This window comes from Anser brachyrhynchus, assembly GCF_964034855.1.
Source record: "Anser brachyrhynchus genome assembly, chromosome: 9".
Lineage (NCBI taxonomy): Eukaryota > Metazoa > Chordata > Aves > Anseriformes > Anatidae > Anser > Anser brachyrhynchus.
In genome coordinates this window covers 3,222,893-3,247,990 of record NC_137703.1, presented here as the reverse complement: position 1 = coordinate 3,247,990, position 25,098 = coordinate 3,222,893, and the positions used below count along the sequence as shown (strand labels likewise).

Sequence of the window (25,098 nt, the reverse complement as noted above, 5' to 3'; positions counted from 1 at the left end):
AAGAGATCTGATATTCCCCGTCCCTGGGTGGGCTCGAACCACCAGCCTTTCGGTTAACAGCCGAATGCGCTAACCGATTGCGCCACAGAGACAGCTGTTTTTTCTGCCTTTGATCAAAACAAATAATGAACAAGGTATCTAGATGTATATTACATATTCAGGGCTCTTTGGACTGATTTTTGGACATTATACCAGCTCCCTTCTGACCAACGCTGCCTGAATCACACAGTGACTCCGTGACTCTGCAATACCACACAATGTGATGAAAGAATAACACCAATATATTTATATATACTCACTTAAAAAATAAAGTATCTCCAGTTTTTCCTTTCTTGACTTTCAGGAATTATGACCTAGTAACACCTTGACATAACTGATAAGAAGTTTATCAGCATGAAGTTTGGCTAGCAAAGTTAATTTATTTTTCAGTGATTGTACATCATCAGTATCATTCAGTGAACAAGGACTGAGAGTTAACTTTCCCACTGCATATTTCAGAAACATGCATATAGAGAAACTGTACATATATTTATATATATTTATAAGAATCAGCTTAAATGTAAGAAGCTCAAGAAAAGAACTGAAAACCAGCTTCTCCCCCCCCCACAGCTTAGATGTTTACTCCACTAGAGAGAGAAATCTCTGGGATATTAGTTTTTATTCATGGGATCATCACTAAAGAAACTTTGTGGGGGATAAAGATGCAGATCAATGAAACCATGGATTTAGAAAAGAAAATTAAACAATTTGAGAAGGATTACCACAATGGACCAGCTAATGGAGGCCTAACACAGCTCTAAAAAATAAAAATGTGCCTGATTTACATTTATATTGTTGTGCTTTTTTTTTGCAATTGTTTTTGTATTCATCCTCAATTATTCCAAAAGGCTGTGTTTTATTACTCTAAATAGAGAAATAATAAGATACGGAGACTACTCTATATTTAAAAAATGAAGAGAAAGATGCAGACTCTGACAACACTGTCGGTTTGCTTAGAGATCTGAGGAAATAAATAAAATTTTAAAACTGAAAATCTCTGAAAGCTTTGCTGCATCTCTGAATATTTGTACAGTTCAGGATCTCAGGAAAACAAAACTGAATTCAAACAGAGCAGGGAAAAAACATGGTTTTCATCTCAAATAAATGCACTCTCCTGGTCCCCTGGGGATGGCCACTGCTTTGCCGGCAGAGACGTGGCAGTGTGACACCACTGTCCCCATGTGACGCTGGGGTCTGGGCTGTACCGCAGGCTGTACCGAGGTCCCGTACAGGAGAGCGCTCGTGGGAAGCGGTGCGGAGCCATCAGCTGCCAGCAGACAGCCTTCCCCTGGTCAGGGCACAGTTTCGGTGTGACAGCATTCATAAGGAAATCACGTACACAGCCACTTTCCTTAACGAAGCGACTGAGACCCAGCTCTTTAAATCCTGCCACGATCCAAAGAAAAAAAAAAGTTGTGATTTTTTTTTTATTTTTATTTTTTTTTTAGCAACAACTCCAGTGCCCTCGGTACAGGGGCAGGAGGCACGAGGCTACCTTGAGCCTGTTTATAGGCTGCAACCCACCCTGGAGTTGGTAGAGAGGACAAGAGAAATACTCACAGGTTCTCTCTGAAAATTGCTTAAGCGTATAGCCAGGAACTGTTCCTAATTGCCCTCCTCACCCTCAGCACCCAGCGCCTCCACCTTGCCTGTCACCAGCAGCCACCCTGCCCTGCCTTCGGGTAAGGGTGACTGTGCTGGCAGCCCTCCGATGCCTGCACACAGACAGTGCCTGTGGGCATGAAACAGGGATGAGGCCAAGCCTGCCTCATAGGAGGGACTAGCAGCTCTCTCACAGGATCCTGATTTGCGGGTACCCAAGCTAATGTGCTTAACAATGATACCTCCCTCAGCTGCCTCACCCTCCGCCATGGTATGAGCAAAGAGCAGACCCCAGCTCGTCAAACACAGCCACTACTGGCCTACTGCAGAGCTCTTCACACAGGAGAGGAGGGCTTGCAGGTTTGCTCTGTTTTCCTCCTCAGCGTATCTCAATCTAAATGCAAATTTGTTCCCCTTCCTATCTTCGGCAAGAATATCTTCATAAGCAATATTTTATTGTTGAGGAAAAATTTCCTTCGGTTTTCTGGAAAGAGATCTCAATTAAAGCTTTAAGTTATACACTCTTGATTTTTATTTTTTCCATAGTCCTATCAATGTCAAATAAGGTTCCTTGTAAAACGATGAGGCAGCCCCATCTCCCCCAGCCCAGCTGCAGCCTGCTGTTCCTCCTGTCAGTCTGCTGCTGAGCGCCTTGCGCAGCCGCCACCAGCTTCCATCTCAATACTGAAGGCATTGCTAAGTACAGCATGGTTTGAAAAAAGCCTCACGAGTTTATGCCTTGAAAACAAGCCATGAAATCTTAAATTCAAAGGATTATGCGTTTACCTACATGATGGAAAAATATGCTTTTGAACCATGTTTTCTTCAGTCACTTGTATGGTCTTTGCTGGTGTCAACTCCAAACTGTCACAAATACATTAAAAAACCTTCTTACTTCCAACATCACATTAGGTGCTTAAAGCTGGAATTTACTAGACTACTTTGATATACATACATGTAAAATAAGTTGGTAGAACGGGCTCCAAATATTTAGTAGAAGCATTTTATGCCAAAGCACGACAAAATATACACAGGCCTAAACCCTTTGAGAAGAAAATATTTACATCTATGAGGGCTTTATGACCTAGCTATTCATCTACATAATAACTTTTGTTTAATTAAAAAAAAATCCACTGAAGTAAGGCAATAGCTCCATGCTGAAAACCAAATTTTCTTATTTTGCCACTAAAAAGGCTAAAAAAAATGTGCTTACAGGGAGGTGGGAAGCAATGTGGCCCATCATCTCCTCACATGGTTACATGTGAGTTATACATAGGTTTAGAAATAAAGGAAAAAAACAGGCATTTCAGCTAGCCTAACTAGTACCAACACTTAGCCGCACCCTTTTGTGGAATTAAATTAGGCTCTCCAATGTGGTTTTGTACTTCAGTGACTTCAGTTTATTTTACTACCTCAGATCAGCAAGGCTTTCACTGCGTTTTGTTCCTTTCATGCCAAAATATGTCACGTCTTCAAAATCCGTCCCTGGTTTGAAGAGGTGCTGCTCACACAGGCACGGAGATGGCGCTAGTTCTTGTAGATGTGCAGAGGCTGCGGTGAGGCACAACATGTTGTCGGCCTGCACACTTAGTTTACAAGCTGCTGTACAAGCAATAACATTTACCTCTGCATGAAGTGAGATAAAGTTACAAACCTGCACAGGTTGAAAGAAAGATGAAATAACCTGTCTACACACCAACCTGAATTTCAAGGAGCAACATGAAGGAACATGAAGAGCTCCCTCATTTCTCCTCCTTGCTCCAGACTAAGGGAAGGTGTTTGAAAGAGATGAAATCCAGTTCCTGTAGCTGGAAAACATGATTTGTGTCCTATTCATCTGGACTTATAGCAGAACAATTATATGTCATTAGAATTTTAAAATAAACAAGTTTTCTGATATCTAGAATATTATTTCTAAATTAACAAAAGAGGCTTCCATTACTTTTCATGGACATCAGAGAAGCTGGATTTTTATTTATTTATTTTAAAGTAAGAATGTGCATTGCTTTAGTTGCTTGGAATATTATTCCACAAAAGTTTCTTCATAACAATATCTTATTGTCTTGAAAGGGGAATATTTCATATGATTAAGTTTTGAAAGCAAAGTTTTCCAAATCCCATGAAAACAGAACACACAGTATCAGCTCTCTGTACAATTCCATTCTATAACACAGCAAAAGGGAATTCCAGAAACACTAATGCACATTTCTGAAATGAAATTATCCTCTTCAACCTTGCAGTTCCTCAGTAAGATGTTTGTCAGCTTAACTAAGACCAGGTTTCTGAGTCACCAAAATCTCCTAACATCATGCGTGTTCCAGAAAGACACATTTTACAACAAAAATGTGCTTTATCCAGGGAAACAAAGTTTAACTTGCAGCCTTCTGACTACATGAGGTGTCCTAATCTTAAAATACACTAACTCACAGCAATGTATGCATGATCTACTTTCATGTCCCAGTACAGATTCCCCCCCTACATTGTGATTATATTCTTTTGTTACATTGAATCAGGCCCTGTTTAGAAAACAATGCATTCATAAAGTCGTGATCACAACTTTCTACCCAGAAACAAATCAAAGATAATTTGGAGCCATTGTCATGCATTTTATCTTTTCCTAGCCCCTGATGATTTACAAATTTTATCATCAGATCGCTCCAGGTAATGAGAGCCTAAAAGGAAAGGCTTTTGGTGACACAGATGAAAAATCTGTCTAGGTTTTGGTGACGCAGATGACATTTGTAATGGAAGCATGTCAACAGCCAAATATTGAATATAAACTATCGCATTTTCTGTATTCATATTGAAGAAGAATATTTCGTAACAAAGTGAAAATTTATAGTGTGAGGTGTTTTGTGTTTTCCTATTAACAATGTCTTTATTGTCTACACAAAAAAATATTTTAAAGTGTGCTTCTGCTGACAATACACGTTCTAATCCCCTCCCCCCCCAAAAAATTATAAATATATATATATATTCTTCCATGTTTAGTAATGAGTTTAAGAAACAGATTTTGGTCTGCCATTAGACAGCACATTCTGGGAATGGCCTTCCAGCTCGCTCCAGGCATCAGACCAGCGCAGCTGTATCTCAATTCCATCCTGATGGCTTGGGCACATATAATATATTGAGAAGGGACTTCATCTCTTTATATCAGAATTTTGACATAAAACCCTGTCATCCTCATTCAAGTCTCAATTGCCCCTTTTGCTCTGCTAAACTTCTGAGTATATCAGAAGCATATATTAGACTTTACTTAAATGTGATTAAAAGAAATTGGTTAGAAAAGTTAGTGAACACAGTTAATGTAAGGCTGTGATACCAACATCACGACAGATCTGCAATCACAGCCCAAACATGTTGATTTTGGAAAGTAACAGTAAATCTAATTTTTTTTTTTTTTTGCCTCCACCTGCAAGATGCAGCATCTTCAAGTCACCAAACTGAGCTGAATAAAGTCATGCTGAATTTATTTTTAGTATATGACTAATTGATGCTATTATTGTTTCAGCTGCACCGCTGTTCTCAGTGCTGCACCCAGTGGGAGAGGTGGGTTTTGTCTCTGAGAACAGATGCTAAAGATAATGCACAAAAATCCAGTCAACACCTACATGTTCAGCAGTGGTTTTAAATAAAGGCTTCTTATTAACTATATCTCAATGCAAGCCCACAGCCTTGCTGGTTGTTTGAACGAGTTATAACAGGGTTGTAGAAGCAAACCTCGGGTACACCAAACTACTTTTCTCAAAGGTGTCCCATGTGCCACTGCAGCTCTTACCCGTCCATAGCTTTTGCCACCAGACCGTGGAAGCTATACTTGTGGAAGTGCCTGCCTTCTGATGCTGAAGGTAACATCACGTTTCTGCAATGTTTATAAAGTCAACTAACAGCTCTTCTACAGGCCAGAATTTTCTATTTAAGTTTCATCAATTGGTTTAATTTTAGATTCGTGATGACAGAAAGTGAGCAAAATGTGTGTTATTTACCAAGTCCTAACTAAAGGTTAAAGCTTGGTCAAAGCTGAGACTTGCAGACATGTCAGTATTTTCTAATGTACGCAGGCAGGAAAGATAGCAAACCTCTCCTTGTGACATTTCTCTACCACAGAACTCAACTCAAGATTTAAGGCGAATCTAAGAGGATTCTGACCAGTCATACCTATTCGTAGTTTTATTACAGCCCCACATCTGTGTTTTTTATAGCAGCCATGCAATTACTAAACTGTGATAATGACCACTTGTTATTTATTTTGAAAAAAGTTTGAACAGTGCGCTCTGCCAGGAGCTGGACAAAGGGGTAGGAAAACACTGCAGCAACAAGGAGATTTTGCAATGTAATTACCACTGTTAGAACACTTCATGCACAGTATTGTTCACAAATTAGCTTGATAGTCCAAACTTTTAATGACCTTTTACCTTGCGTGGGAATAATTTCTGCAGCAGTCCTTCTTAGTTTCCATAATTAAAGTCACTTAAAAGTTTTAACTAGAAAGCACACTCACGGCACACAAGCTGATAAAGGGAAATGTAGCTTCAAGAGCTATTTTTTCCCCCTGTGCAGAGCTCCCACTGTGTCAGAAAATTACAGAATGTCCATCTTTCAATTTGGCTCAGCAACAAAGGATTTCCACCTACTCACTCCATGCTTTTCATATTTTTATTTTTTAGGCTGGATGTTTTAATGGGAAAAAAAATTAAACACACTGCTAAGCAATAAGTGCCAGTATTAAATGGGAAGGGAGAATTGTAAGAATGTTTGGGGTACAAAGAAACCAAGAAACCGTATGGGGCCAATCCCATAGCTGAAGTGCTGAAACATCTTTGTGCCCCAACATTCCCCCCATCTCAAGTGTTACGCTTCTCTAATTAGTTTTCAAGGATTTTATATTTGATACGCATGTTTTTTAATATGATTGATTGCTTTTCATATGAAGATCCACGTGCAATTTTAAAAACTTTCTTTCAGATGTGCCAATGAAAGTGTGTAAAGGGACAGATTTCAAGAGATATTGAAGCAATGAAATAAAGTCATAAAGTTGCACATCATAATTATCTTTACAGAAGTGCCCTGAAGAAGTACATTTCAGGTTGTATATGAGGCCCACTCTGTAGACACTGACTGACCTCACAGACTGATTTGGGGCAGAAGGGACCTCAAAACTCCTCCAGCCCCCCCTGCCATGGGCAGGGCCGCCTGCCCCCAAGCCCAGGCTGCCCAAAGCCCACCCAGCCGGGCCTTGGGCACTGCCAGGGATGGGGCAGCCTGGGCCAGGGCCTCACTCCTTCATAATGAAGAATTTCTACCTAATGTCTGAGCTAAACCTACATCCGCTGACAAAGAGGCCCTCCCGGGCCTTCCTGCAGGCCTCTTCAGGCACTGGCAGGGTGCTGTGAGGTCCTCCCAGGGCCTTCCCTTCTCCAGGCCAAACACCCCCAGCTCTCTCAGCCTGTTTTCATAGGAGAGATGTTCCAGCCTTACTTCCAAATCATATATACCAATTCAAACTGGAAACAATTCTGAAAGGAAATATTTTTAGGCCGGTAATTAAGTTTAGTGCGTATGGAAAGCATCTGTATTGAAAAGGAATTTTAGCACTTGGTAAGGCAATCGAAACATATGAATGCAAACTCACCAAAAACATTTCACCAAAACCAGTATAGCGGAAGGTCAGACTGACTCTTGTGATCTACCTAAAACGTGTGGAGAGTTACAGTTCCAAAGGACAGCAGAAGGTGAATCTGCTCTTACTTTTTTGGCTCTTAAATGCCTGTCTATGAATATTCCTTTCCTGTTTCAGTATTATAAAAGAGAAAAGCTACCAGGAATATTGTTTTTAATCCGACTATTGTATTGTAAATCAAGTGACTTTCATATATACAGTACAAGAAAGAAAAAAAAGTGTTTCAAAAGCCAAAGAGGCCATAAAAACTGTTCTTTACTGCATGTGTTTGACCCGCAGTTCACTGAACTGAAGTTTAATATGCTACATAAAGACATGGTGTCAGGAAGCTCCGTTTCAGAAGACAGCTGAAATATGTTTGCCCTGTTTTGTCTATGGCTTTCCAACTTCAGAAATTCTGTGCTTTAAATAACAGTAACGTAGACTCACCATATATAGAATTAAAGATGCATTCATTTTAAGATTATTAGTTTATTAAAGCCACCAGCCTCTCACTGATAAATAAAAAGTATAACCAAGAGGCAAACACACAACGACAGATTGTTTACCACTGTGTGGCACATTTTTTGCAGTTGGTGGAAGCTATTCACTTGGTTAATGATATTGTTTCCTTGGTCTGAGACGATAGCCTATATAAACAAGTATCAAGCAAGAGGGTATTTGTGCACTAAACTCAGAATTTTGCTCATTTCACATTTGACTTTAAAAACTCTAAACTCAAACTGCCATCAAAAAATTACATGTGGGATTCTTACAATCCCACTCATACGCTCCTAGCAAGGGATGAGATTACACCAGCATCTGTTTTGGGCAAGGCTATCGTAAATACTGGTTTCTGGTAAAGGAAAAGTTCACTTTCATGAAGATATGAAAACATGTTTTCCAAATTTGTTCATTTTAGCAAAAGTAAAACCTTTAACTATTTCCTCAATAATTGTGGAAAGAAAAAAAAAAAAACCAGACTGCAAAATAACAGCTTGCAGTACTCACAAGGTTGTGAACTGTTCTCTCCAGTTTCAAATACCTCGTATTTCTACTTGAGATATTCAGTGTTGTACAATTAAATATCCACAGAGCTTTTTTGCATATTTAAACGTAACAGCAGACTGAAAGATGTGTCACGGCTTTAAATTTGAATGCATCAACAACCAGCAAAAGTTACCATACCAATTCATCCACTAACCTCTAAATCACCTCGTATACAATATGTAATAGAAAACTTCTTATTTTCATGTTGTTCTAAACTTCCAAAATTCTCATGTTATGCACTAAAACTAAATCGGAAATGTAAAGTTAACCTCAGGGTATATTTACTCCAAGTTTGTATTCCAACTTCTTATTTTACTATAAGCCCTGAACATTATAAACTTTGACTTAAAAGGAGCATTGAAAACAGCAGAGACTTTCAGAAATATGAGCCTGGTCCCTCAGAAACACTGCTAATTGGCCCTTTGGGTGAAAATCAGTTCCACATAGAAGGCCAACACACCACTTCAATCCTACTCAAACCTTGTTTGCGGAAATAAGCAGGATTTAAATGGATCACGAGTTTTCTGGTCCCGTCCCGCCCCCCCCCTTGGTGAGCACTGGAACCTGATCCTGCCAAGAAGATGCTCAGAGCAACTCCAAGGGGACATACTGACAAGTGATAAAAAAAAAAAGAAAAAAAAAAAGGTAACAAATGACAAATTTCCATTATTCATGTTCCCTCAGAAGGTCGCATGGACATTTTGGTGCTCAGCAAGCAATGGGCTGCCCAGTGGGGAGATTTCCCCTGGGGCTGCCAGGACAGACCCACTTCAGCCACACACTGGGAGCTCCCCACAGCCTTACAACACACGTATGCAACAACCGTGATCCTTCAGGCAAATCCAAATGATAGTGTCAGATTTCCTACCATTCAGCAACAGAGAATAAAGAAACATACAGAATAAAAAAAAAAAAAACTCCATCTAAGCACAGTGATTAAACTGGGCTATGTTGGTCTATTATTTAGACTAAGGAAAAAGGTACAAAACTAGAATACTAATCCCACCTCAAACTGTTTCTAATCACTGACTTAAATCTCACATTCATTTACTCTGAGTACCTAAGAAGATTTCAGTTCATATAATAAATAATGAATGAAACAAGATTGCATCCACCATGTTGATCCATTTTGTTTCATTCCTCTTTTACCATGGTAACGCTTCAGCCAGTTTTACTTTTATGAATACAAAGATAAAATAATCCACGCAGAGGTATAAGCCTGATATGCTGGTTTTAGAGTTCACACAGAAATACAAGTATCATTTTTAAATAGGAGTTACATGCTGTTTTCTTCTCAGGCAATAGAAAGCTACTTAAGTCCCAAGCAATAACACCAGTTTTCTGAACTTAGAAATAGATATCAAGCTTTATGTCACAGTAGAAATACACAACTGAGTTGGAAATATATAAAACATTTCCTAATTTTTTTTTTAATAATAAAATTATGTGGTAGATAAACTGAAGCAAGCTACAGCAACAACTGGTAAAACCCGAAAATGATGTTTGGATGTTAGTGATCAATCACACATACTGATTAAACTGGAAAGGGTTAATTGCCTGTTTTACATAACATTTTCATCTATGAAAATACAGAAAAAAAACACAATGCACTTGTCATAGCTACAGAAAACCTATTTTAGGGCTTCTGTTTAAATGATGGGATCCTGTAAAAAAACATTCTAAGGTTTACTTATCAAGATGGAGACAACATCGTCTCTTGCATATCCTGCAGCTGAAAGACAAACTTGCCAGTAAGATTTGACTTCCTTAGGCTTGCCATCTCCATTTAAAAAGTTCCTTTGTCACCACGTTTAAAAATTGTTTGGATGACAGAATAGGTATTTGCACAGACTTTTGGTATGAGCTATCACATAAGTCAATGTCTAAGGGAAGGAAACAAGAGAACATCAATATTTATAGTTCTTGAAAGGCCACTGACAGGTTTTTATTTCTTTAAACATGAAAAAAAATGCAACAATTTGATGCATGTTAGAGAAAATGAGCCATAGAGAAAAGCAATAAAAAACTTAGCGCTTAGAGAGATTAATTGTCAAAGCCAGACAATGAAGTAGCTAGAACATGGAGCTAACCTGGTGGCAAATCTCTCTGAGATTATAAAAGAGGCCAGTGGACAGATGGATTGGGCAATCATTTGATATGAATCAGTTTATAACAAAGATAAAACAGAAAAGGAGAAAGGGAAAGAGATGTTTCATGTCTGGGGAAAAAAAAAAAAGGTTCAGGAACAGGGAGTTTCCAACTTTGCTAAACCAACTGCTATTGAATTAATACAAGAGGGCCACGGCTGAACTGGCAGGACAAATGACAGAAATGAAAGGGGAATGAAAAACAAGAATGGGAAATAAAGAAGTGGTAGGCTTTATTCTGAGACAAACAAAACTGATAGGGCTTCCCTGAAATTAATAGCAGCCAGGACGTACTACAGATTTGCCATATGTTGTATAAGAGAACTAGGGGTGCAGCTGCAGTTCACTCAAATCACTGTCGCTTTACGCTGCTTTGTATCAGCTGGGAATCTGGGACTGTGAAGCGTCCTTTGCAAATAAACCACTCCAAACCCCCCAAATCCTTTGGAACTTTCTATAACCTGGTCTGCATGCCTGCTTTGCAACTGTAGTTTTGTAATACCCACAGAGTGTGTCCAAATTTTCATAATATTATTGGATTGAACTAAATACCATAGTTTTACACCAGCTAACTGACCATGGCTGTATTTAATAGCTTTTTCTCACATATGGGAACCAGATCAATTCAAGAAACCTGCTGCAGTTTTCATTGTCTCTTATTTAATGAGATTTGGAAGCAAAAATTAGGATGTTAGTCACACGAAAATACGTTAATATTGGACAATTCAAGCACTCAAACAAGTTTAGCATTACCATCGCCGTGCCAATGAAACCATTTATTCCATGAGTGACAGTACAGTTACAACTTTAGAAAACCGACCTGAATCAGAAAATATAAGCAGCACATGGTGAAAAGTTCTGCATCACGATCATCCCATTGCAATGGGATACAGGACGGCTGGGCACACAGCTGTGCCTCTGAGCCCAGTAAGCCCTATTACGCAGCATAATTTGTATTTTGCACCAAATTGGTTACTGTATGCTCTGCGCACAAACACTTGAAATGCTTCCTTTATTACTGCAATCAGCTTCATCATAATTCTTACACAAACGCCAAGGTGGTTGTCTGACTTTAAAACTTGTCTCTTAGACTTTATGTATGAAAAAATATAGTTATTTAAGGAAATACTTTGCTAGCAGTTACTGAGTGGTCCAGTATACAAACATCTATACATACCTACCTATGTTTATTTCTCTCTATATTAGCAAGCTTCTTGCCTGATACTTAAAAATAAATAATAAAAACACGTGGGCTGTAACCACTCTCTGAGGTTGCAGTATTTAATTGTTAGGAAGCTTGTTTATAAAGCTGTGATCCAGATGGGCCATTAGTGTCTCTGAAATAGATATAGAGCTGAGACAGTAATAAGGTTTTATCAAAATCTCCCTGTAACTTAGTAACCTTATTTTCTTCCACTGACTACTTTTCACAAGGGAGTATGTTTATCTTAAACTGTTGGTCCATTGCTGAAATAGTTCTTTTTCCCCAGTTTTTATTAGAGAGATCATCTGGAAAAAACATAGGAATTTGCTTAGGATTTCGTGGATGGGATGTGAGCATCACTAGCTGTTACCCAGACTACCTTGGGTAACAGAACCACCTCATGTTGGAAAACTGAGCTGTGAATTCTTTAGAACAGCTACAATTGGGCCAGGACTTCTCATGGCTTAAATGATCACTTCCAAAGACTTCAGAGTTTTTTATACATATTTATATATACATGCATAACATACAACCGATTTTTTAATATATAAAATTAAACTGTGTATTGTGTGTACACACACGCATTATAATCCTGTTTTTAACAGTTGAACTCAATGAAAAAGAACCCAAATAAAATCAAGCAAATGGACTACAAGACAGAAGCTAATTAAGTTTCTCACTGAGATGACTTTTCCAGCAAGTGATAGACTAAGTAACATGAAGGCAAGCTACTATCCTTGACGTTAACATTATCTTAAGTATCTGCCAGACTTGAAAACTAAAAGGTGTTACAAGAACTCTTGACAAACTACTTGCCAGGGGAAATGAGTTCATGAATATTAGCAGGAATGGCCTGAAAACTTGGAAACATTCATGATTTGTCTGTCTCTTCCCTAATCAAAGTCTGTCATTTACTGCCATTTTATGGCTCGCTACAGGTTTGGAACTAAGTGCTTTAATGTTGCGTATTGATGTTTTCATAAACAAGCAGATAAGGCTAGTGTTCGCTATACATCTGAAAAATTGTGGTACATTTTATGCATTTCAGTTCCTATGTGGCATTTGACTCTGAAGCTCATCCCACTGGACAATTCCAGGGGCATAACCACGTTAGAATTCAGGCCTTTATAAGCATGCACAGTATCAATCAGTAGTTAATGCATTCACCTTTTAATCATATTTATAAAACCATTTCCTGACTTGTACTCACTGGAGACTAGTGCGAAAAACACTAAAACCATCTGTCTACTTTTAGTGCTCTTAACCTCAGCACAAAGAGTCTCTGCCATATCATCTAAATACATACATCATTTCTCTGCAAGCCTCCATGATCCCTTACCAATAGCACTCCCATGTCTCTTCGTTCATTTTATATGTCCTTTCAGTAAACTCTTGATGTTTTAAATCCCCAATCACTTTTCTCATTCAGCCACATCTCACTTATTCCAATAATTTCATACTTATGCTAAAACATTTGTAACTCTTATTCAGCAATCTTATTATATAAGATATGCAGCTTTTCTCTCTTAGCTCTCCTCTGATTTACATTCTTACTAGAAGTCTCTTCTACTGAACATTGTTAACCAGTGGATAAATTACCTTGGGATTTAGACAGTACTATCTAAATCTCTCTTCTCCTTCATTACTTCAGCTAATAAAATATGGATAGTACTTTTCCAGTTTAGAATTCAGCTGATTTTCTCCCAAGCTTGTGAAAGATGGCCCCTCCTCAAATACTGTTGTGCTGTGTTTTGTTACCTGAAAACGTCTTCCTGACCCAACTTAATGAAGACAAAGGCAACCCCGCACAACTGCACCCTCCTTTGAGACATCAGGCTATTCAAGCATCCAGATTTAGACACCCAGACATGGAAATTCCAGCTGAAAGTTTCCTGTCTTGTGTCAAGAAGAATAAAGAAAGAAAAGTGCAGTAGAAAGACTCTTGGTGGCAGTTTTCTCTGTATCTACTACAAGTATAAATCACACCAAGCCTCTAAGAGGTTCCCATTTGTACTCCCTAAAAACATTGCTAAACACATCTTGCTTACACAACCATTTCTCCCAACAACGCAATGCTTACCAGATTTAATAAGCACCTTATTTTAAAACTGACTACCTTGCAATTTAATAATGAATTCAATTAAAAATAAAAGCTTGCAAGCATGTTTTAGGAGTTGATTAATAAGCAAATAACCTTACCTAATTTAGGGTTTTGAGTAAAGAATATCTGTACAAGATGTCTTGCCTGTACCTTGCTTGTTTACTTCTGCTGTAGCCATATTCTTCTTGCTAAAATCCCGAAAGGGTTGTGAGCCAAAAAGGAGTCATCAAATACCCATTTCCCTGGTGTAGGGGGAGTCTAAGACTTAGATGCAATTATCTATTTACAATAAAATAAAATAAACAGCAGGCTCTATGGAAACTTGTTATATGCCTTTCTGTCTCTCTTTCTCCTTAGCTTTTGGTGATGCTCAACCCCTTTCTCAGGTGAAGATGTTCAGCAGGGATTGACTTGCAGATTGGCTGCAGGTTAATGCAAAGCTGGGGGCCAGGCTGTTACTCACACCGAGCAGTGATTTATGCCACAAGTAACCCCCCTCCCCTGCATGGTAATTGGGCAGTTTTGGAGAACACATCTCCTGCTGGGTGCACAGAACTTCTCATCCAAGGCCATATCTAATGTCAGTGGAGCATGCATAGTAAACTGTGTAATAGGCAAACCTAAGAAGCCATACATTTCCAAATGAATTATAGAAAGCTTTTTCTGAAGTTTAGATTTTGGTTTCAATTGAAAGTATAGAGAAGGTCAAGCAACTAATCTGGAAGGTGCAGTGTGATTTGAATAAGGAAAATATGGCAGCTAACCCTTCAGGAATGGTAGTTCGCCTATAATGAATTAGATTTCAAATTGAATTTTTAAACAATGCCAAAGACACTGTGATCCAATGTGCCTGACCATCGCAGGGTTAAGGCTAAAATAATGTTGGTTCAAAGAAATACAGTAATTATGTTCACTTCTTTAATACTTGCACTAATACTTTTGTCATTATAGAAGTTATCAATTTTATCCTGCTGAATTAAAATTCTCGCTACACATTTGAAGACAGTGGTGTTATAGGCACATAAAATTGGTTTAAGTGCAGTCAGGCAAAACACTTCTGCCAGTAGTAATGGAAAAATATTCTGGTCACATCAGTTCAATTAGCTACACATATGATCCAAATGTCCCGATTTTCGATAAAGGACTCTACACCCTAATGTGCTTTCCTCTAAAATGTGACATCTCAAATCCTGTTGAAAAGTGCAGAATGAAAATACCATACAAGTGTTTCTCTGGCCTCTGTGACCTTTCTCAGATCATTTGGACACCTGAAAATTCCCTGCCGTTACAGTGGCAGAGTACAACGATGAGGCCCTTCATCTCGCCTGATCTGCTCCTGTGGTTTTTGCCCCTTTGTACCGCAGTTGCAGCAGATCTTTTGAGAATGTTTCCTGACCTGTGTGATCTTTAACCGTAAATAGTGGATATGCTGTGGACCTTTCACGGACTAAGCATATATTACACAGCTGCTGCAACTATAGAGCATGCCATAACTTGTATATGTGAGTTGGTCTCTTCTGGTCCCAAATCCTTTTTCATGTTTTAGGAATCCCACAGAGTTGGGATGGGGTAGCAGCAAAACCAGCCAAGGAGAATCACAAATACATCCATCATTTATTGCAATACACCGTGAAAGCAGAATAGTTAAAAAGCAACACTGGAAGATTTCAGATGAGTGCTACTCGCAATGGTCAAAATGCTGCAAGAGTTTGAAGATGGAGCTGAGCAAACATTTACTCTTCCAGGAACTAACACTGAAATCCTTCTGGGGGTTCTGAACTGCCTGTTTAGAGCCAGGGAAAATTTATTTCTGTAACACGTAAGACACAAAGGTTTTTGTTAATTCAGGTCTCTCATTCTATTCCAATTTTTCTCGCCTAATTTTTGACACAATAATAAAATACAGAGATCCCAGCAGAGACTGTAGTTTCTGATTTAGAGTAGATTGAAGTGGTTTAAATGTCTTGTTTGCTTGCGACTTTCACGGAAATTGAAGTGTTCATGGAAAAAATAAACCTCAACAGATTTTGTGACTATTCTTTTATTTTTGTGTTTACTGGTTGTACAGATAATCAAAATGTTCTGATACTAGCAAAAGCATCTTATTTTCCACACTGCAATTTAATTAATTTATTGCAACTTACTAAGCTTTGCTGTAAACAAAACACATACAGATTTTTCCATATTAAGTGAGTTTGACTTGAGCGGCTAGAGAGTTCATGACTAAGAGAGAAGTAAGAAGAAGAAATAGGAGAAAGATCTCACTAATGTTAATGGTGTTGCATTCGGTTGCAGGGAAGTTCGACGTGACCAATTTCAGCAGCATTATTTCTGTAAGGTAAACTTGACCTTTTTTTCAGTATAGGAAACTTCTAAAACCACTCATGGTTGGTAAAATTCATCTGATTACAGAAACTCTGAGCTGTGAAAACTGCTTAAATGGATTTTGAACTTCTCTGTAGAACTACCTCATGAATGAGTGTTTAGGTTTCAAAAGATAAGCATAATAATAACCTTAGTGCTGTAGTTGATAAAGGGAGGCAATGTCTGTAACTACGCCATCATTGTCCACTATAGCATCAAATATAGCACCAGAGTGCTCTATTTGGATAGCGTAATGCAACTTTTCTTAAAGCCTGTGCTGCTACCAGAAGTAATTTTTTTCTATTTTTGCTAGAACTCTCAGCAGCCTGAAGCAAATTGCAGAGGGCCACCACACTGGCCCTTTTGATCTCACTGGTCTCAGTGACAAATCTGAATTCTTAACTGTAGTTGTAAAGTACACAAGGGACTATATCAATAAAACCAAAGTCATTTTTTCACAATATTTACCTTTCGAGCATTTTCTTGTTGTTGTTTTAAAATGGTCGTAATCAATGGATTTTCACACAGCTACTAGTTTGAAATTGTAAATGTTTCTTTGAGCTGCTTGGGCTCATCTTCTGTGTCATTCTTCATCTGGAAGCTCATAGTGTTACCTCCATTATCCCCATCACGCTGTAAGGTCTGGTAAGTCACCTTACACCGATCAGATTTGTGTTCCATATTTCATAAAAGAATTCCAGAGTACTCCCAAAGACAAGAAAATGATTCTGGGGGATGAAAGTAGGATGATCTTTCAGAAAGTGTCACTGTTTGTTACGAGCACAAGTGATGATCCAGAGGCTAATTTTCCAAGACAATACCATTCCATCCCCAAATCCAACATGCCCCTCAGGGAGCAGAGTAACTAATGAACTGGGATCACATACTTCTGGAAGTAAACATGAAAATTTATTGAGATGCCAATGGCTGTCCTAAACTTCAGTGCTTCTTCTTTCAGCCTGCTGTCACAGCTAATTTTGGCTGTGTACCATCAGGCGTACAGGCTTATGCAAATGCTATCCAGCAGCCTCAATCATGGCGGCTAAGCGAATCCAAGTGCTGACACAGCAAGAGGGTTTGTCAAAGCCAACCCACAACTAAAGATTGAAAATGCATTGCTCAAGTCCTATTTTTGTGTACGTTATTTTAAATACTTGGGATTTTACCTGAACATGCTGTGATTGGTCCTGGAAAGCTTAAGAATTCAAGTGCAATGAAAAAGATTAAATGGTCTTGAACATCCCACTATAAAACTGAGAGCTCCAGAAATTTCCTGCGGCTATTTTTGATAGGCTAGTTAAGAACCATGATGCTTAGATTCTGTTCTTTGATCAAACATCATTCATCTAGCTGTTAAAATAAGGAAACTTGGCATTTTTTGCCTTCCAGTCATTGGAATTGGCTGTCAGGACACCTGTGTCATTTGCTTTATCGTCATGTAGCTGCTGACATGGCATAAAATATCATGAAGAATTTAACAAGGAAACACTAGCAATTGCCTCTGAGATATATCTTGTCTGGTTATAGGCTTATGTAAGTCTCTTTATCTGGACATATGTAAATATATCCTGAGACCCTCTTATGCCATTAGAGAGGTTGCAGACAAGAAACATTTGAAGAGAGGGATAGAGGTGGTCCAGTTATTGAGCTGACTGTTTCCAGGACATAGTTAGGTTGGAAAGACCCAAACTCCTGAAAGAAAGCTTTAATCTACCCTTCTGCCCACATACTCAGTGTCTACGGGATGATTTTGCCTAGACAGTGGCTTCCTTTGCTTCATCTTTCCTTTATTGACCTGTAAACTGATGATGACTTTCTTCAAACAGTATTTGAGCTCTAGGGCAAAACAACAATAAAATACATGCCGAATACCTCCGCCTTTGGAAAGCAACATCGACTGTTACAAGGAAGGGGGGTTTCATCCTGTAATCACGGATGAATGAAATTGTTCCAGATATTTTAAGTCCTGAATCTACTGTAAATGGAAAACTATTGTCTATCATGTCAGTTCATCACTTCTGAGACTGCCTTTCTCATACTACCGTTTAGCCTGTATTAGATTATGGAAAGAGTGATTGTTGCAGTGACGTGACTGATGAGCTGTATCAGCACTTACTGGGTAATATTTAACCTATTTCAGAACATCTGTCCAGTTAATGTGGTTTGCAGGAGAGCTTTCTGTCTTCCCAAGAATGCAATGACTCTCCAATTAATAAAAGGGAACTAATTTTAGAATGGTTGAAATGAACAATTTGGAGACCCATAAAGGCGTTTCTGTATGTGGCATTAAATATAGAATAAATTAATTTGCTGGAGTGGTTAAGCTGTACGTGACGGGATTTTATTGGGGAAAAAAAAATAATGTAATGCAACTAAGAATCTAATCAGAAGACGGGGAATAAAGCACAATTTATGCTTTAGGACTGGGTTTGCCACACACGTTTTTGCAAACTGTGTACTTGCAGAAGGGGACTCAATTAAATATACTATATGAAATTAGACCAGCAGGGGGATTGCAGTTAGTCACATAAAAACATGCTAAAATGAATTAAAACTCATTAAAAAGGTGTATAATTACAGTTAACTAGCGGGGAAAAAAAAAAAAGAGTCTGGACATAAAGAACAGGATGTTAAAAAAAGGAAAGCATAAGAGATACGCTGCCTGTGATTGGACAGAAAGGAAAAAATAGGTCATGGGAGCAGAAAAATGAGCCCATAGCAGATCAGCATGATGAAGTATATCAGCAAGAAAGTGCTACTGAATATTTCGTTAGTGGGAAGTGTGCCTGAACAAGAGGGTTATGTATCTATGTTTTGTTTTGTGTTTTCTTAAAGTGTCACTAGATTATTCCACATACATTTAGTGTGTTACTTATCTCCCTTAGCACATACCAGTGAGGGATAACAGCCTGACCACTAGCAACAAAGAACACAAAGCACTGAGCGGGAGGCTGTGCTGAATGACCTCCTGAGGTCCCTTCCAACGCCAATTACTTAACGAATCTGCACCACCATCCACGGCTGATTTGTCTGAGCTGAGAGAAACCCTCTCCGAGTTAGCCTAAATGTGGTGATGCCCAAATGACGCATCCAACTGCCCTCTGCTACAGGCCAAGGAGAGACCAGAGCTACTTCAGATATTAGAAACATCAGCTTCAGGAGCCTGGGTTCGCATCTCACCTTGCTTACCCAGTTCCTCAGCAGACTGGATAACAGACAACATGAACGGCAGGCAGCACATGGTGCATGACAGCTCTGACATAAAAACAATAGCTGCATTTGCAAAAATTTCTCTAGCGCTACCTCAGGGCACGCGTGTGAGTGGCACATCCAGCAGCTCTCAAGGTCATAGCAAAGATCCTGCCTTCCTGGCAAAGAAGAATTTGAGTTCTGTTCAGCTTCAAGCTCATTTTTCCCTTAGTTAACTTCATGCTTTTACTTAGCTCTATCTTTCTGGTCCAGCAGCCAATTCCAAATTTAATAAAATTTCTCATGTAGATCTCATTTTGTTCTATTTATCTACATTACCAAATTTCTCTGCCTCTTATTCCCTTTTTTTCCTGAGATTCAGACCCACATCTCAATATTATTAGAATACAACTCATTTGAAATTCATGCCTTCGGGCAAAATAATTCTCAATATCGTGAAAAACATCCTGGGGAGCATTACCAAGACAAACTGTCACATTTCCTCTGATCTGCAGTACAGAATCAAACATCTTCAGCAATCTTTACTTTGATGCTTCTAAGACACTTCATTTTCCTGGCTGCCCCAACTGACAATGGCAATTTCTGGGTTAAAAGGACTTTCTCATAGCTCTGCCTTAATGCTTCACTCTCTCTCTGCTCTCATCCTGCAATCCAGCTCTCATATTTCTCAATCAATATCTTCCAGAGCACTGTACACGAACTGCCTGGGATCTAACGAGAAGCACCATGTGCGACTGATTACCTTCCCGATTTGACCGTATAGATGGCAAGACTTTTGCCGTTTGTACTGATGACCTCGGGTCTGAACCGTGAGCGATTCTGTGCCAGCAGCTCACCGAGCTGCAGGGATTTGTCCCTCCCTGGCTGCCCCCCTGCCCATGGCTACGGAGCAGCCCCGGCGCAATCAGTGCAGGCTGCCCGGCGGGACGGGCTCCCAGCCTGGCGGCGCTTCAGCAGCGGACATCGATTGAGGCAGATACACTGGTGCTTACCCTGAATTTATGAAACCAGGAGTCTATCTCTCATTACAGCTCACAGTAAATCATCCTCCTCTTGCCTTTTCTTGGAAATTGCTTCAGCTCCTGCCTTTACTTCCATTCTTTTATATATCTAATATAAAGGGAAAAAAAAAAAAACTCTCAGCAGATGCTGTACAAGTTGAAACAAAACAAAATAAAATGAACTGTGCATTTTCGAATAAATAATAGAAGAGTTTTGCAAGAGCCTCTAGAGCCTGTGGGCCAAAGGACATGGACCCGCACCCCACTCCAAGATTTTCTGAAGTAATCTCAACCTGCTTTTTTTTATTTCTCTTAAAGAAGCTGTGAAGTAGGTTGGATAGGCTGGAGGCAGTAATAGACTGTTAAATAAAGGATAGTTTCACATTGCAGAAAGGATGACCGCTCTGACCTAGCACACCTTTTCATCATGCCTCCCACCATCAGAGGTGGTCTGGTGAGAGGGAACCTGGGGTAAGAGCATGGGGCCAGTGAATAGCTCATGCCTGGGTTAGCGCTGGCCTGTTATTACAGGGAATATAAAGAAAGCCACTTGCTCTGCAGGACAGCTTATCAGGCAGATTTTTAACATTCCTGGACAACCTCGAAGCAGAAACTAAGACAATTAGCAAAATCAAAATATCAGAAAATCATATCCGCTGCTTTTAGTTCCCTTTTACAAAAGGGAAACTTCAATGGAAACGTATTCAGCCAAGCATCGTGCCTCTAGTGGGTTCCCTCCTCCTGTACTCCTTGTCACTGCCAGGCACAAAGTCTGTAACTTCCTGGTTTTACTGTTTTTCAGTACCTAAAGGCATACAACCCTCAGTTTTCAGCCTGGGAACTTACTTCAGTAGCTTGGGGCCAGATTTGCTTCTCTCCTTACTGTGCAGTTTTCTGAACAAGAGCAGCTGTATGAGCCCATCTACCCTTCTCTTTTCTGCTTGTAGCACATGCACACGCAAAGGACGTTTGAGCTCTCATTTTATATATGTAGAGGTCCTACAGAAACTGTACATTACACATGCATGGGAATTGTTATCAAAGTGCACAGATATTAACCTTACTTCGCACGCACAACTGAACTCCTAAGTGATTTTGTAAGCATCATTTTGCGCAGAGATCTTGCCCTATTCTTTAAAAACTGCTTTGTTCTATATGACAGTGGAAGTACCCGCTTACCTTAAACACCCTTCCTTTCCTGCAGCCAGCATCCAATTCACCACCTGAATTTGGAACAAGGCTTTTAATAGCTCTCCATTTTCAGCCTTGCTTGCACTCGGGATGGGGAAAGGCTTGATGTCTGTAAAAGCGATCACTCTAACCATACCAGCACAAGTCTTTGCAGAAATGGTGCTAAGAGGGAAGGAAATTGGAAAAGTAAGGCTTGAGAGCATAATCCTATTAAAAATGACTTTGGAATCACTATGGGTCACACACACACGAGGGAGAGAGAGAAAGAAAAAGCTGCTTCTTCATGGGCTATTTCTACTTTATGTGAAAAAATCTCATTAGTTTTCATCTGGGTTTTGCTGGTGTCTTTTAAGAACTCTCACTTTAAAGATATAATTATTTGTTAATATGCTAAAAGTTCCTTGATTCTTTTCTTACGATTATTTCCAGCTATGTCTCCTCTATTTCTTCTTAGGCAATGCGGGGCGACCACTGGGCCCAAAAGCGCCTCACCTTTACATAAGGACTGGAGCTTCAGCAGAGCCTTTTCCAACAGGACTACAACGGTGTTATTTAAATCCAACACCAGTCAGTAAATACACCTCGCCTGGCCTCGCTCTGGGGTCCAGGTCTGACAAACTCAGGTAACCATCACCCTTCACATCCCACGAGGCTGAAGAAGCTTTCAAACTGCAGCTGGGACCCAATGGTAAGGAAACGGGCCCGAGACAGGGAAGGAAGAAATTTCCACCAACAACGTCACTGAAAAACCTCTCCCTGTCTGTCTTCTGGAAGAATGAAGCTGTTTGCATTTAGACCCAAAGGGATGTTAGAAGTGTATGATACCAGGGAAAATAAAGTTTTCCTATATAAAAACTTCAGAGTATTGTTAACAAGACTTTCCTGTATTAACTTAGATTACAAGTGTTAGCATTATTGTAGCTGGACTGCTAGTCACTATCTTTTGTATCTTCAAACCCAGGAAGGACAAAATATATTGCTAATGTCAATAACTGCTCCCTCCGGCCATCTCGGCAAACAAGGACAGAAGATACAGAGATGAAAAGTATCGTTTGACTTTAGTTATTTACCTCCTGGCAGCAAATATCTACTGTGTTGAAATTTTCTGTATTTGAATAAGGAAAGGAAAATGTATTTTCTGTTAACAGAAAGCAATGAAAATAAGTAAAATATATATAATTAGACACAATACAAATAAATTATTTGGCCCATCCTACAGACTATGAGCTTTCACTTGATGAAGACTGGTTAGCCATTATATATATTGATGTATCCGTGACAGGTAATGCCTTTTATAAGAAGTGATAAAATTGGAGGTTACGGGTGAAGAGTGATACAATGAGCTATTCCCTGATCACACAAAGTTGATGCAAAGATTTTTCAGGTACTGATTGTAGAACAGGATACTTAACATTTTGAGTGTCATTCGATGACATTCACGAGCTGGTAATGACTTTGAGCCAGTAATGACCTAGACTGGATTTGGATTGGTGACCTAGAGGTAAAAAACTTTACAAGGCCTTACTGTGACATTGCCTTCAAGCTCTACTGCCACTTAAGGTCCATCCTTTAGACATTTATCCACATTTAATAATGTCCGACACTCTGCAGACTGTTTGAAAAAGAGACCAGAATTGGTTTCACTAAGTTAAAACTATCTTTGATTTAAATAGGAGCAGATCTAAGCCAATGATAATCACATTTATATTTCCTCTCCCCTTGCCCTCCCCTCAGCTGTCCTTTTTCTGTAACCTTGCTCCACACCCTGAGGAGCAGAGCCGAGAAAGTGACCCCTCAAGCAGACGTTTTATGATCTGCTCTACTCCTATCTTCTTCTGCTGACATTACAGAAAACAGAATAAATCATGTGGTTTAATTATACCTGCGGATTAATAAAGAGGGAAACTCCAGGGCAATAGCATATCAAGAAAAAAAAACTCCTGTGTTCTGCTGGCTAGAATGGGATGAGGTATAAGGTGAGATAAGCCCTCCTGCTCCAGAGGAACCTCTTTTTGCCCAGTCTTCTTCTTGGGACATCACTTTGTTCCACAAAATGAAAGCTGGCAATTTGGACTTAAATGACAGTACACTGTGACACCCTAAGCCGTCCTAAGAATGTGAAAGCCACATTCACTTAGATCTAATCCTCTTTGGGATATCCTCTTTTAATCCTAATTCCAGTTCCAGTTTAACTTGGGGACTGCCTGAACAGTTCCAAACTGGCCTGCTTTACTGGCCTAATTGGTTTAGCTGAAGCTGGAGCTGCATTCCTGATGGTAGCATTTGTGAACTTATCCTGTGGTGGAAAGGCTGTAAAGCCACATGTTCGCAGAGCTTTTCCTTCACTTTTGACACAGAACAGACCTGTCAAGCACAGACCTAGATCCTCCTTTGTACCAACATACAAAGCTGATACTAAAATACTCATTGCTAATGAAAGAAATAGCTGATATTTATATTTTATATATATTATGTAGGTGCACATAGAATTTTTTTTTTCTTTTTCCTTTCCTGCCGATAGTAAACAAAAGCTTCAGGCGCAGCTCAGGATGGTGCACAAGCTGATGTGCCATGCTCTGCAGCTGCTGGGAAGCAAGAGCCACTGGCCCGTTAGAGCAGGAAATTAAATGATACTGGCTATCCTTTTGTTTTTCCACTTACCATTTCCATATTTTGACTTCCACACAAGAGAAACAGGTAACACCAAGACACACACAGAACTAAACACGGTCTTTGCCAGAGAGTGCAGCCCTCATGTCCTGCTGTGGCACTTCTGAGGGATCCGTAGAAATGGCCCATAATAGCCGGCAGGTTTTTTTTTTCAATCAAACCCATAACAATTTCACTTTATCATAAAACACTTCACTTTCTATGTTCCCTCTGTTCCAAACCACTAATGCACTTAGAAGTGATATAAAAAACACATTTTGAGGAACATGGCTCTTTTTCCTGGGTTTTGAAAATGTTTGCGGAATTATGGTCAGAGACTGTATTTGTTTTTTGTAAGTAGAAGATGAGAATACTGACTTTATTTACATGTTACACATTAGCTGGCCATCTGTCCTCTCCCAGAATAATGCAGAACAGGTTTTTCAATCATTAAAAATATTACAATTATAATAGCAATAAAAGTGGTTCAGTATTATCAAATATAAGTCTGACTTATTCTCCTTGAATTTTTTTGTAACGTATTAAAACTAAAACCAGCTTTGATTAAAGACATTACTGGATGCAATAGCGTTTTAAAGAAATATAAGAAATTTGATACACGAAAGAAAAGGTAATAACTATCTTATCTAGTGAAAATTAATTAAAAATAAATCTTCAGAGAAAAATGCTGACACATACACTCTGACCAATTCTATTTCTTAGGATAAAAAATATTTCATAATCATCGCATAACATTTTACATAACCTTCTATGTTAAACACTAGCTTAAACGGTTACTGTGAAAAAAAGCCTGGTGGTAATAATTCTGATGTAATATCACTGAATTGCACTGACTATAGTTACCATCATATATACTCCTT

General features: G+C 39.2%; 1 protein-coding gene across 1 annotated transcript in view; it reads right to left on the bottom strand.

Annotated features, from left to right (window-relative positions):
• Positions 1 to 25,098, bottom strand: part of LOC308199620 (uncharacterized protein) — a 372,210-nt gene that overhangs the window by 278,659 nt on the left and 68,453 nt on the right. The window contains exons 6-9 of the mRNA XM_080604046.1: positions 21,557 to 21,730; positions 20,369 to 20,486; positions 13,901 to 15,585; positions 300 to 13,597 (exon numbers count right to left, since the gene is read on the bottom strand). The gene's annotated coding sequence lies outside the window, so the exon portion shown is untranslated. The remainder of the gene's footprint in view (positions 1 to 299; positions 13,598 to 13,900; positions 15,586 to 20,368; positions 20,487 to 21,556; positions 21,731 to 25,098) is intronic.